Source organism: Tachyglossus aculeatus, chromosome 6 (assembly GCF_015852505.1).
Source record: "Tachyglossus aculeatus isolate mTacAcu1 chromosome 6, mTacAcu1.pri, whole genome shotgun sequence".
In the NCBI taxonomy this organism is placed as follows: Eukaryota; Metazoa; Chordata; class Mammalia; order Monotremata; family Tachyglossidae; genus Tachyglossus; species Tachyglossus aculeatus.
This window is the reverse complement of record NC_052071.1, coordinates 49,382,941-49,395,976: the sequence shown is the minus strand read 5'-3', so window position 1 is coordinate 49,395,976 and position 13,036 is coordinate 49,382,941. Positions and strand designations below refer to the sequence as shown.

The 13,036-nt window shown below is 44.6% G+C and overlaps 1 protein-coding gene and 1 non-coding gene across 2 annotated transcripts in view; both read right to left on the bottom strand.

Moving 5' to 3' along the window:
- The window catches only part of PCDH19 (protocadherin 19), a 142,695-nt gene that overhangs the window by 72,177 nt on the left and 57,482 nt on the right, over window positions 1-13,036 (bottom strand). The window lies entirely within an intron of this gene.
- TRNAY-GUA lies at window positions 10,128-10,216 on the bottom strand. The gene is given in 2 exon segments: window positions 10,128-10,163; window positions 10,180-10,216. It is a non-coding gene; the product is annotated as a tRNA-Tyr (tRNA).

The window sequence follows — 13,036 nt, the reverse complement described above, 5'->3', positions numbered from 1 at the left end:
TTGTCAAACCACCCTTAAAACGTGGCTATTCCACGATGTGATTGCTGTGAGTCTTAGAAATTCAGAGGGTAAGAACACTGGACAATAATAATAATGATGGCATTTATTAAGCACTTACTATGTGCAAAGCACTGTTCTAAGCACTGTACAAGCAGTAAGAATGAGAGGGGAAAGGGAATGTGATGCAATGTGTGTTTATTCCATGCATTCATTCACAGTAACCTCATTATGGTCAGAGAACATGCCTGCTAATTCTGTTATCTTGTACTCCCCCAAGTGCTTAGTACAGTGCTCTGCACACAGCAAACACTCAATAAATACCATTGATTGATTTTTCAGCTTTACTTCGTTTTTATCAATCGTATCTATGGTTTTACATAGAGTAAAACCATAGATACGATTGATAAAAACGAAGTAAAGCTGAAAAATCAATCAATGGTATTTATTGAGTGTATACAATACGATAAGAGTAAAACCATAGGTGCTTGCCACTGGTGCAAGCTTTTCAGTCTTCCCCAGTACATTCTCAACTCCTTTAGTGCAGGACTTTAGACTGTGAGCCCACTGTTGGGTAGGGACTGTCTCTATATGTTGCCAACTTGTACTTCCCAAGAGCTTAGTACAGTGCTCTGCACACAGTAAGCACTCAATAAATATGATTGATGATGACTCTGTCTTCTAATTTTAGTACATGTTCGAAGTAGCTAGTACAGTGTTCAGTGCATAAGCTTGTTGTGGGCACGGAACGCGTCTGCCAACTGTTATATTATAGTCTCCCAAGCACTTAGCACAGTGCTCGGCACACAAGAAGTGCTCTATAAATATGATTGGTTACTGGTGATGAGAGAGAGAAAAAGACACTACTAACTTCGATTCTGACAAACTGTTAGGAAAAACATGGATAACAGTCTTGTCCACTCAGAACAGAGCTCAGGTGATAGCACACACACACATCCTCTGTCACCAGCAGTATCCTCAAGACTGAGGAGCAACCACAACCTTGTAAGGGTGACTCTCCTGTTCATCAGCTGCATCTGCAGAGAGATGGCTATTGTAGGGCATTGATCCATCCATCGCCTCCCTTCTCTGCTACTATTCTAAGAAGCAAGGCCACAGAGGATGGGAGATATTTCATTTGAAAACCTATTTCCTGGAGAAAAGGAGTCTTTCTAGGCAAAGGTTTTTAACTCAGCACCAAACCCACATGTACTTAAAGCAACACACATCCCGTGCCTTTCAAGTTATTTCCCTCAACAAAAAAAACACACAACAAACAGATGCTGTGTATTCTCTAATTCAGGTTACACTGAAATGCAATGCCTTTTAGCACTCAGAATTAACTGTGGCTCAAGAACTAAATCCTGGGGAAAGGAATAGAGAGTATTAATGTACCAAATTTCCAGTCTTCATTTGAGACCCAATTTCCGGGCTTCAGTGGAGGCCAAAAAGTATGAGACTCAAACACTGTCCCAGGAAAGGAAAGCCGGATTGGGAAAACCATGCTTTCTGCATCTTAGACAAGGGAGCATTTGAATGATTCAAACTCGTGTGTGAGGAATTGAAGGTGGCAGGTCCAGGTTTATAAGCGACAACCTGTGAGGTAACCTGTCAGGAGAAAGGCAATCTTCCTTTAGGCTACTGAACGAAGTCAATCAATCAATCAGTGGTAATTTTTGGACACTTACTGTGTGCAGAGTACCGTACTAAGCACGTGGTAGAGTATAACAAAATACAGTTGGGGGACACAATTACTGGCCACAGTGAGCTCATGGAGGGGGAAGATTTGGCTCCTGATAGGTCTTCTGTGTCAAAATTAGCTCAGCAAAACTTTGGGACCTACTCTAGACTGTAAGCTTGTTGTGGGCAGGGAATCCGTCTATTGTTATACTGTACTCTCCCAAGTGCTTAGTACAGTGCTTTGCACACAGTAAATGCAAGATAAATACAATTGAGTAAATTAATGAATGAATGAATGGTTGAAACAGCTGATTCAAAACATTTAATATGAGAAATTTCTTGATGCCATGTTTATTTCAATCACAAATGACCCCGTCACTATTGAGCTGGTCACAGGTAACCCAGAGCCACACAAAAAGATAAGAAGAACTTTAGCTTCTGAAAGATCTCATTGTGCTCTGAAGAAGTGTCTGGATTTGTCTGCTATGTGACCTTGGGCAAGCCACTTAATGCCTCTGCGCCTCAGTTACCTCATCTATAAAATAGGAATGAAGACTGAGTCCCATGTGGGACATGGACTGCATCCAACCTGACTAGCTTGTAAACACCCCAGCACTTAGTACAGTGCCTTCCATATAGTAAGTGCTTAGCAAATACCAAAAATAAAATAAAATAACACTTTTATCCCACAGTCTTTGAGATAGAATTACTTCATTGTTGTACAGCCCCTTTCCTGCAACCCTTGTGGTCAGTGGCTGTGTCTGTTCATTATTTTACTGTACTCTCCCAAACTATTGAATGAATGAATGAAATGGAAAAGATCATCCTAAGACTATACAACAAACTGATGCCCAGTGGAGCCTAAATCACGTGATACTTAGGTTGGGTGTTTATTACTTTGGGGAATTTATTACTGGTTTACAGTATTTATGAAGCACATACTCTGGATTGAATACTGTGCTAAACATAGGGGGAGATGTAAGTTAATCAGAGTTCCCCCTTTGGCGGTAGCTCCAGGACAACTGCCTCTCTCTCTTACCATCCGAATCTGGCCTTCCTTCCAGTTACCCATTAGGCTGAGCTACGGCCCTGGCTTCTATTTCTGGGCTTGGCTCCGAGTGACTTAGCCCACTGAGGCCTCTGCCTAACATCACTAAAATGCACTGAAAAAGAAAGCGCTTGTGTCTGCAGAACAAATGCATCAACACATCCCTAAGACTACCAGGAGAGAGAGAGGAGCCACTCCCTTCCTGGTTTTGGAAAGGCTTCGAGATCCCTGGAGGAAAAAAAATCCAATAACATTATCACCCTAGTTTCAGTTTCTTCTGTATTCTCCCTGCCTATCAAGCAGCTTCCTCTTCCATTGTCCCTCTAGAAGACTGAACTGACCTGAAAGTTAAGCCGCCAAGACTGACGCACACAGCCCTGTCCGTCTAGTGGGGATGTGGTGGGAAGCCATTCAGAAAAGCCCCGCCCTCTTGGTTCAAAAATTCTTCCCTAATCATTCATTCTCCCAAGAGCCAAAACAAAGCAGGGACATTTCCTCGTTTGGCTCTGGACCTTATTCTTAAAGGAACAATCAATATGATTACAGCCGGGAAACTGCATCATCTGGAAAGTACCTCTGTTGGATCGTTAGCGCCAAGTTTAACCGCTGGCTTCTGCACCGTCAAGCCTGGGGAAATGGTCGGGTTAAATGACATGCATGCTTACAGCGGGGTGACCAGGGAATCTCGGCCTGCAGAAAGTACATGGGAAAATACCACACCCTCCAGATACAAGGCCAGACAAACGCACTCAAGTATCTCTGTATTGTCAGCAGTTCCACAGGGCTCCCGTGTCTACTACACAAGCTCAAAAAATGCATATTAAATGCATAAAAATGCATCTCTGGTTCAGTGGAGGCACTGCTGAATGCAAACTGGGGTCTTGAAGGGGTGATGTTTAGCCTTCCAGTCAGTTGGGGAATCCCCTGGTAGATGGCTATGCCAATGGACCGAAACCATTCATTCGATCACATATATTGGGCACTTACTGTGTGCAGAGCACAGTACTAAGCTCTTGAGAGAGTACAATGCAACAATAATTAGACACACTCCCTGCCCACGATGAGCTTACAGTTTAGGGAGGAGACAGACATCAGTATAAATAAATCAATTTAAGATATGTACCCAAGGGCTGTGTACTGGGATGGGAGAGGGAATAATAATAATAATAATAATGGCATTTATTAAGCACTTGCTATGTGCAAAGCACTGTTCTAAGTGCTGTGGAGGTTACAAGGTGATCAGGTTGTCCCACAGGGGCCTCACAGTCTTAATCTCCATTTTACAGATGAGGTAACTGAGGCACAGAGAAGTGAAGTGACTTGCCCAAAGTCACACAGCTGACAGTTGGCGGGGCCGGGATTTGAACCCATGACCTCTGACTCCAAATCCTGGGCTTTTTCCACTGAGCCATATGCAAGTCAGGACGATGCAGAATTGAGTAGTAGGAGAGGAAAGGAGGGCTTAGTCAGGGAAGGTTACAAGCCCAGTTTGCCCTTAGGGAGCTGCTTCCCCCCTCAGCAAAAGAGCACGCAGACAGGAGCAGTGTGGGCTAGAAGAAAGGGCCCAGGCCTGAGAGTCTGGAGACCTGGGTTCTAATGCCAGCTCTGCCATTTGCCTGTTGTGTGACCTTGACTAAGTCACTTGAGTTCTCTGGGCCTCAGTTTCCTCATCTGAAAATGGGGATTCAAAACCTGTTGTCCCTCTCCTTGAGACTGTGAACTCCATGTGGGACTGAGATTGTGTCTGATCTGATTGCACCCTACTCCTTTCTTGGCCAAGACCATTTTCCCTGCATGGGTTTTTATTATTATCATTATTAACATAAACACGGGCTAGTTTAGGAATAACTGTGAGTGTGTAATGACACAGTAAAGTGTGCTCTCCCCCGAGAAAATTCATCAGCCTGGCCTCCTCTCTCTCCAGATGGCAGGAAAAGGATGTGATTCTGTACAAGAACAAGGGCGGATAAGATCGCTCCAGAAAGATAAGATTTCCCCAGGCTCAAAGACCCTTGAGTCGTTGACTCACATGCTGGGGCCAGTTTTCTAAGTGTTAGACAGCATTGCAGCACTATGGCCTAGTGAAACGAGCACGGGCCTGTGAGCCAGAGGACCTGGGTTCTAATTCTAGCTCTGCCAAATCCTCTGTCAAGTGCATGCTGTGTGACCTTGGGCAAGTCACTTAATTTATCTGTGCCTCAGTTTCCTCAACTGTAAAATAAAGATTCAATACCTGTTCTCCTTCCTCCTTCAGACTGTGAGGCCCTCGCGGGCAGGGACTGTGTCCAACCTCATTGACTTGTACCTATCCCAGTGCTTAGAACAGATTTGACAAATAGTAAGTGGCTAACAAGTACCATAAAACAAACCATCACTGTAGGAGAGTGGCTTTCGATGTCTCTGATGAACACTGAAAGGCTAATCTTGCCAGCACAATGCCCTGAGACTATTTATAGAGTCATCCACCTGGGAGAGGGTGCTATTTGGTCTACAGACCTTCTTTGGGGTGGATTATAAACTCCTTGAGGTCAGCGAATATGGGTCTTGCTTCTGCTATAGCACAGTTCTCAGCACACAGAGGGCATTCAGTGAATAAAACTGAATGGGGAAAGTTGGGATTTAGGGGCCAGTGCTGCCTATCTTGGGTTTGGATACCAAGGCCTACTCCAGAAGAGCTACCCAATATCCTGCAGCCAATCATAAACCTGGAATCTTTGAGGTAACACTTTCTGGAACAATGGTTAAACACTGGAAGCAGAAATCAGTCAGTGGTGTTGACTGAAGACCTGTTGAGTACTAAAAGCTGGGGAGTGTACCGTAGTAGCTAAGCACACATATTCCCTGCCTTCAAGAAGCTTACTCTGTACGGGGGGAGTTAGATGAAGATAATTTACAAGTGGAAGCAGGAGGGGGAATTAGAACAGAGCAAGAAATGGTGCAAGTATGTCATGATGAAATAGCTGAATAAGCAAATGAACAATTAAAGAAATATCTAAGGATAAATATAAAACTTTAATTATACTACATATTAAAGTTTTATATTTATGCTTAGATATATCTTTAATTGTTCATTCACTTATTCAGCTATATCATATAAGGAGAGAGAGAGAGAGAGAGAGAGAGAGAGATGGTCTTTGTATTTGGAAGCACCATTGATGGAGAAATTCATCTATGAGTTTGTGTGTGGCTGAAAAAGCCAACGTGGGATTCACAATTCCACACTGTGTACACAAAAAGGTTATCCTTGGTTGTCTTGTCAGGTTTAATGTTTGCAACACCTGGCGCTGTTTTCTCTCTTGCTCTCATTCCTTATAAAGCTTTTTGCTCCTCTTTTCTTGGTACCTCTCACAATGAACAGAAATCCTCAAGTTCCAAGTTCCTCAGACAGCAAACCTTAAGGCGGAATCTAGAAACAAAAGTCCACGTGGGCTAGCTCATGTTCTTTGTCATACCAAAGAGATCTCAGTGTGACTGGACCTGGGCTGAGGTTCTACAAGAGGCAACAGTGACCTGATCCTTTCTCATGAGTCAAATTTCCCTTACCTCCACCCACAGAAACAAAAATCACATGGGTGGGGGCGCAGTCTTGGTAATTTTCTCCCAGTGCAATGACTCCTGGAGCTGAAGAAAAGTTTCCAACAATGGAACCTTTTGTACTGAGACAGAGTGGGCACTCGGTAAACACCGTCAACATACTGACTGGCATAGTACCTTTAATCCCCAAATATCAAAGCACTTTCAAAGCAATTAAAAATAATCATCATTAATCACCAGCAGAGAAGGGTTAAGTACTACAGCTAGCATCAAAGGGTGCCTCGGAAACATAACCAGCATTAAAAACTGAGGCCTTGTTCTCAACACCAGACCCCATTTCTGCTTTAAGAAGATTTAAAGCCAGAAGAGGCCCACAAAAGGTGGCATGTGATGAAAGAAGGAGGTCTTTGATGGTTATTTTTGAGGCTGTCTGTTTTCGTGACCAGCTGCAGAGATTTGAGGAACCTGACTTTGTCGATCAACCAAAGCCCTGACTCCACCTATCTGGGAGTCCCAGAGAGCCTTCTTGAAACCCAGAGGCTCCTGAAAGAGAACATACAGATTGGTCTTTTCCCTTGTAGGATGTCACATTGTCTTCTTTGGTGCCTGAAGTGACTATTGCAGTCTCTCTTTAGAGTAGGCAGGGATTTTTTTATAGGCTGTGGCCGGAGAATTCTTGCAGAGGCTAAACGCCATCCGAACAGCAGCGGAACCTTTAATCGATTGGCTTCCACGGGATCCTGGGGGAAGGGGAACCAAGCTGGAACCGTAAGTGATCAGAGGATTAAAGAAGAAGCTTGGTATAGTGGATATACCACTGGGAGTCAGAAGGATGTGGGTTCTATCCCAGCTCCACCATGTGTCTGCTGTGTGACTCTGGGCAACTCACTTTCCTTCTCTGGGCCTCGGTTACCTCATCTGTAAAATGGGGATGAAGACTGTGAGCCCCATGGGCGACAGTGACTGTGTCCAAACTGATCAACTGGTATCTACCCCAGCACTTAAAACAGTGCTTGGCACATAGTAAGCGTTTAACAAGTACCGTAATTATTATATTTATTATTATTATTATTATTAAGGTTGGGACCTTTGTTGTCTTCCCTTCCAGTGCTTCCAGGGGCAGCCAATATGTTCTGTTCACTGACTGACCAAAATGCCCCTGGCACTGTGCCTAGTAGTCTCATGGTAAGGCCACGTATCTTCCGAGACAAAGAATCCCGGAGACCCACCCAGAGCAGACGAAGCCCGAGACTAGGGTGGCCACTGAAGTTCTTCCCATGTACCGGACAAGGAGACGCTTGAGATGTGATACACACTATGCCGGGCAAACAGCCTAGAGTGATGATTCATTCATTCATTCATTCAATCATATTTATTGAGCACTTACTGTGTGCAGAGCACTGTACTAAGCGCTTGGGAAGTCCAAGTTGGCAACATATAGAGACAGTCCCTACCCAAAAGTGGGCTCATAGTCTAGAAGGTCTGTGGTCTAGAAGGTCTATGATGGACTATGAAGGTCTAGAAGGACTATGATGTCATAGTCGCCATTGTCCCTAAGTACGGAAATTTTGTACACTCCTAAGTGTTCCTCCAGGAGGTTCCCTGAGATCATCTACTGGCTCCAGAGTCTCTGCGGTTCTTCCCAACATCTGAGTCGTGGAGTCCAGCAGCAGGAAAGGTGACAGAGGAAGGCCTAGGGCCGGGAAGTTTTAAAGTGGACACAAAACTGTCCTGGGCCAGGGATGGACCTCCTGGAAACCAAATTGTCCAGCATAAAAGCAAGCAGCGTTGCCTAATGGTTAGAGCACGGGCCTGGGAGCCAGAAGACCTGGGTTTTAATTCCGGCTCTGCCACTTGTCTGCTGTATGGCACTGGGCAAGTCTGTGCCTCAGTTACCTCATCTGTAAAATAGGGGTTAGGACTGTGAGCCCCAGGTGGGACAACCTGATTTCCTTGTATCTACCCTAGCACTTAGAACAGTGCTTGGCACATAGTAAGTGCTTAACAAATGTCATCATTATTATTATTATTATTATTATTATTCATTCATTCAATCGTATTTATTGAGTGCTTACTTTGTGCAGAGCACTGTACTAAGTGCTTGGGAAGTACAAGTTATATGGGAAAGGGACTGTGTCCAACCCAACTTGCTTGTATCCACCCCTGTGGCTGAGTACAGTGCCTGGCACATAGTATGCGCTTAACAAATACCACTATTATAATTGTGATTACAACTGGTCACCCTGGCTGAGATGCTCCCACCCTTGCGACAAATCCCGCTCCCCTGGCACCTGGATCCTTGTGTTTTCCGACAGCTGCCAAATGCAGGCTGCCTGCAGAGCAGGGTTTCTACCGAGCAAGACTTGATGGCTGAAAAGATTTGCAAAATATTTGGAGGTCGAGTGGCAGGTGGTCTGGCATGTACGTGCCAAAACACCACCACCCCCCGACTCCCCAGCCCCGCAAAACAACTTCCAAACCCGCTGTCGTTATTTCTACTAAATGTCACTTGAGCCCAGTCCCCTGAATTCGTTTATTAGAAATTACAAGAATAACTTCCCCGTGGTAACTCCTGATGTACCCTTTTCCCTTATTCCAGCTTGTTGCTCAATCCTGTAATATGCAAGTCTACAAACTCCCAACTAGTAATACAGCATCTTTGAAAAAGTACATTAGCTGGGAATATTGATGTTTTATAATTAGATGTAATACACAGTAGATTATTTTCCTGTCCTTGCTCAATGAAACCCCGCTTTGGAGGTTTGTTTGTGTTTTTCACTGCAGACATCCTGATCGCTACCAAGCCAAGCAGGATGCTGTCTCGGTTCAGTGGAATGAGCACAGACACACGGGCTATGCATATGCAGCATCCATTTAGACTGACTGTCACAGAAATAAAAAGAGAATATTTATTTCTGACCTTTTAAGTACCAGTTTCAAATTTAATGAGGCACAATGAACATTTCTCAAAACCAGGCTCCATGCTTGCATAACACTGGCAACCCCCTAATTATTGCCATAGTTTAAATAATAATAATGATAGTATTTGTTAAGCACTTACTATGTGTCGAGCACTGTTCTAAGTAAAGGGCATTTGGTTCGGGGAAACCAGTAGACCTCGATGAAACCTACTGCAGCCTCCATTTTCTCTTGATACAAAAGGCATTGCAGCAAATCACCATTTGAAGCCAGGAAGCATCTGTATGCTTAAGATCTGGTCACTAAAATGAGACGCACCCATCAGGTGGCTTTGCTTAAGGCACAGGCACATACTACCTAATCTACGAGATAATTCTACCTGCCTATCTTCCAAATAAACATTATTCTTCCTCGATCTGCATTTGAAGTTGGGATACTGGTGGAGGGGGTAACGGCTGGGACCCCATTGTAAAACAGCGATTAGATCAAAACCCTCGATTCAGAGAGGAGAGAGTGCTGGCAGTCATGCACAACAAAACCATAATTACACTTCAGAAAGAGGCTAATAATATCTGCAGCTTGAGTCTGTCAGAGGATTAGAAATCAGTAATGCAGCCCTGCACTGCTTCCACAGAATGGCCAAAGCGCCTTGCATGCAGATTGGGAGTTTTATCACCTGACTGCTGTGCCGGCTGTTTTTTATAGGCATATATACGTATGTAAACATAAAAATTAGTAGGGACCGCTCCCCCAGCTGAAATTTGGCTTGTTCGGCATAACTAAGAGCATGCAAAGGTGTTTCTTGGAGAGACAAAAATAATTGATCCACAGAAGGATTGTTACAAAGATAAGGAGGAAGATGGGGGTCAGCAGGGGATAATAATAATAATGATGGCATTTATTAAGCGCTTACTATGTGCAAAGCACTGTTCTAAGCGCTGAAAATTAGTCCTTCGAGCCGGAGTCGAACCAGCGACCCAAAGATGACTGGGAAACAACCACTACAGTCCTCCGCTCTACCAGCTGAGCTATCGAAGGATGAGACTCACACTGGATACTAGACCTGGTAATCACAGAATTGAACTGATAGTAAGTACTGAGGGACTCCTGGGTGCAGGGCATGGTACTGAGCGCTTGGGAAAGTGCAATAGAGGTAAGAGACATCCTCCCCACCACACGGCTTCAGTGGAAGTATTTAGCTTCTCAAGTGCCCGTAGGGCCAGTTTGCTAGGATACGGTCCCTGACCACAACCGAGCAGGGCCCTTCCTTACCAGAGATTTGGTATTTCAGAGTATAACTAGTGAGCTAACACTTTACCTCTGTTAAAAAACAAAATGGTAATTGCTGGGTGCTTACTATGTGCCAGGCACTGTACTGATCACTGGGGTAGATACAAGTTACTCAGGTTGGACATAATGTGTATACCCACAAATAAGGCTCACAGTCTTTCAATCCCCATTTTACAGATGAAGTAACTGAAGTGACTCCCCCTCTAGACCGTAAGCTCACTGTGAGCAGGGACTGTTATCTGTTTATTGTTATAATGTATTTTCCAATCACCTATGCTCTGCACATAGTAAGCGCTCAATAAATATGATTGAATAATAATGATGGCATTTGTTAAGCGCTTACTATGTGTGAAGCACTGTTCTAAGCACTGGGGGGGATACAAGGTGATCAGGTTGTCCCATGTGGGGCTCACAGTCTTAATCCCCATTTAACAGATGAGGTAACTGAGGCTCAGAGAAGTTAGGTGACCTACCCAAGGTCACACAGCAGACATTTGGTGGAGCTGGGATTCGAACCCATGACCTCTGACTCCTAAGCCCGGGCTCTTTCCACTGAGCCACGTGGTGAATGAATGAATGAAGGTACAGAGAAGCTGAGAAGCAGTGAGGCCTAATGGAAAGAACCTGGGACTGTCTGCTGGGTGACCTTGGACAAGTAGCTTCACTTCTTTGGGTCTCAATTCCCTCTGCAAAATGCAGATTAAGACTGTGAGCTCCATGTGTCCAATCTGATTATCTTATATCAACCCCAGTGTTAAGAACAGTGCCTGGCACATAGTAAGCACTTAACAAATACCATTTAAATAAAAATTAAGTGACTTGCCCAAGGTCACACAGCAGACAAGTAGCAGAGTTGGGATTAGAACCCAGAGATCCTTCTGATTTCCAGCCCTGTGCTCTATCCACTAAGCCATGCTGCTTCTCAAAGACTTGACCAGCATTGGCTGGCTCCTCCAACCCTTCCAGCTGGATGCTAACTCCAAAATATCAATTCCAACAATCCCTTTCATTGGGGTGATAGGAGGCCTGCCCATGGTGAGGGAGGGCCGCTCCTGGGATTCCAGCCTCCTCAATCCCAGCCCAGCAAATGACATCTCATTAGCTTTCCTACCAACCCAATACAATCGGCGTAATTAGGACTGGGCTGGCAGACTGGCTGGATGGGCTATTTGGGAAACTCGATCCTGACTGCATTCACCATCCTTGAAACTTCCAGCCCATTCCACAGGGAGCCAAAGAAAGAACAAGGGAAGACCTCGAAATTTCCACCTGACCCCAGACTTCCAGGCCCCAGAGCTGGAAAATAATACCATCGACAACCTGCCAACTTTGTCTGCTACCTGCCTCCACCCACTCCCTCTCCTCAGCCTTCTGCGTCCCCTCTGTGCACATCCAGCCATCATAGCTACACGTACACGTGTGTGTGTGTGGGCATGCATGTGTATGTTTGCTCATAAACACCTCACCCCAAATCCTCTCTCTGCCCATCCTGGTAATCAATTAAAACTGCTCCAAGGGCAAGGCAGAAACCCACGTTCCTGGCTGTTTGCCATTAGGATCCCAAGTTCAACAGTGGAGATCACAGAAGCCTAAACTGGAAGGGACTATTTAGACCATCAACTACATCACCCTCCAGGTGAAAGTACCTCAGATCAAACCTGACTTCACTTAGAGACTCCTATTTCCCTCTAAAAGCCTGCAGGGGCCTGACATGAGTTACATTTCCTTTCTTTCTGAGCTTCCATGGTGCATACTTCCTGACGTTCCACACAAATCTGACTTGTCAGAGGCAGGAATATGGAGTCGAGAGATGGAAAGTTCAACCCTTACTTGATACCTTCCCAATTTAATAATAATACCAATGGTATTAACAATAATTGTGTTAAAGTGCTTACTATGTGCCAAGCACTGTGTGAAGCACTAATTCCTATGATTCAGGCAAGATAAGAGTGATGAAATCATGTCTGCACATTCAGACCATCTAGCTGAGCATTTCAGAAAAAATTTGGTGAGGACTGGCTTGGTTTGACCGACACACAATTTGGGCAGGCTAGAAAGACAGGATGACTCATAGTGTGGGACTTTTGAAGTTATCTTTCCTCCACCCTGCCTCCTCCTTTTCTTATGGATGAAAGTTGCCTCTCAAAAGGAGCCTCTCTCCTTTGAATCCGCAGGTTTCCACTCACTGTCACACATTGCTCACATCCATCAGACTGAAATGATACAAGCTGGAAAGCATGAATAACTGTGGTATTTGCTGAGCACTTACTAGATGCCAAGCACTATATTAAGCACTATTGTGGATATGCTAGAATCAGATCATAGTCCCTATTCTACACAGGACTCAGAATGTAAGTAGGAGGGAGAACAAGTACTTAATCCTCATTTTACAGATGAGGAAACTAAGGCACAGAGAAGTTAAGTGATTTGCCTATGGTCACACAGTAGACAGGTGCCAGAGCTGGGATTAGACCCCAGGTCCTCTGACTTCCAAGTCTTTCAACTAGACCACACTGCTTTCACACCCTCCACCTTGACCCTATATATTTATTAATATTTATTGAGCCT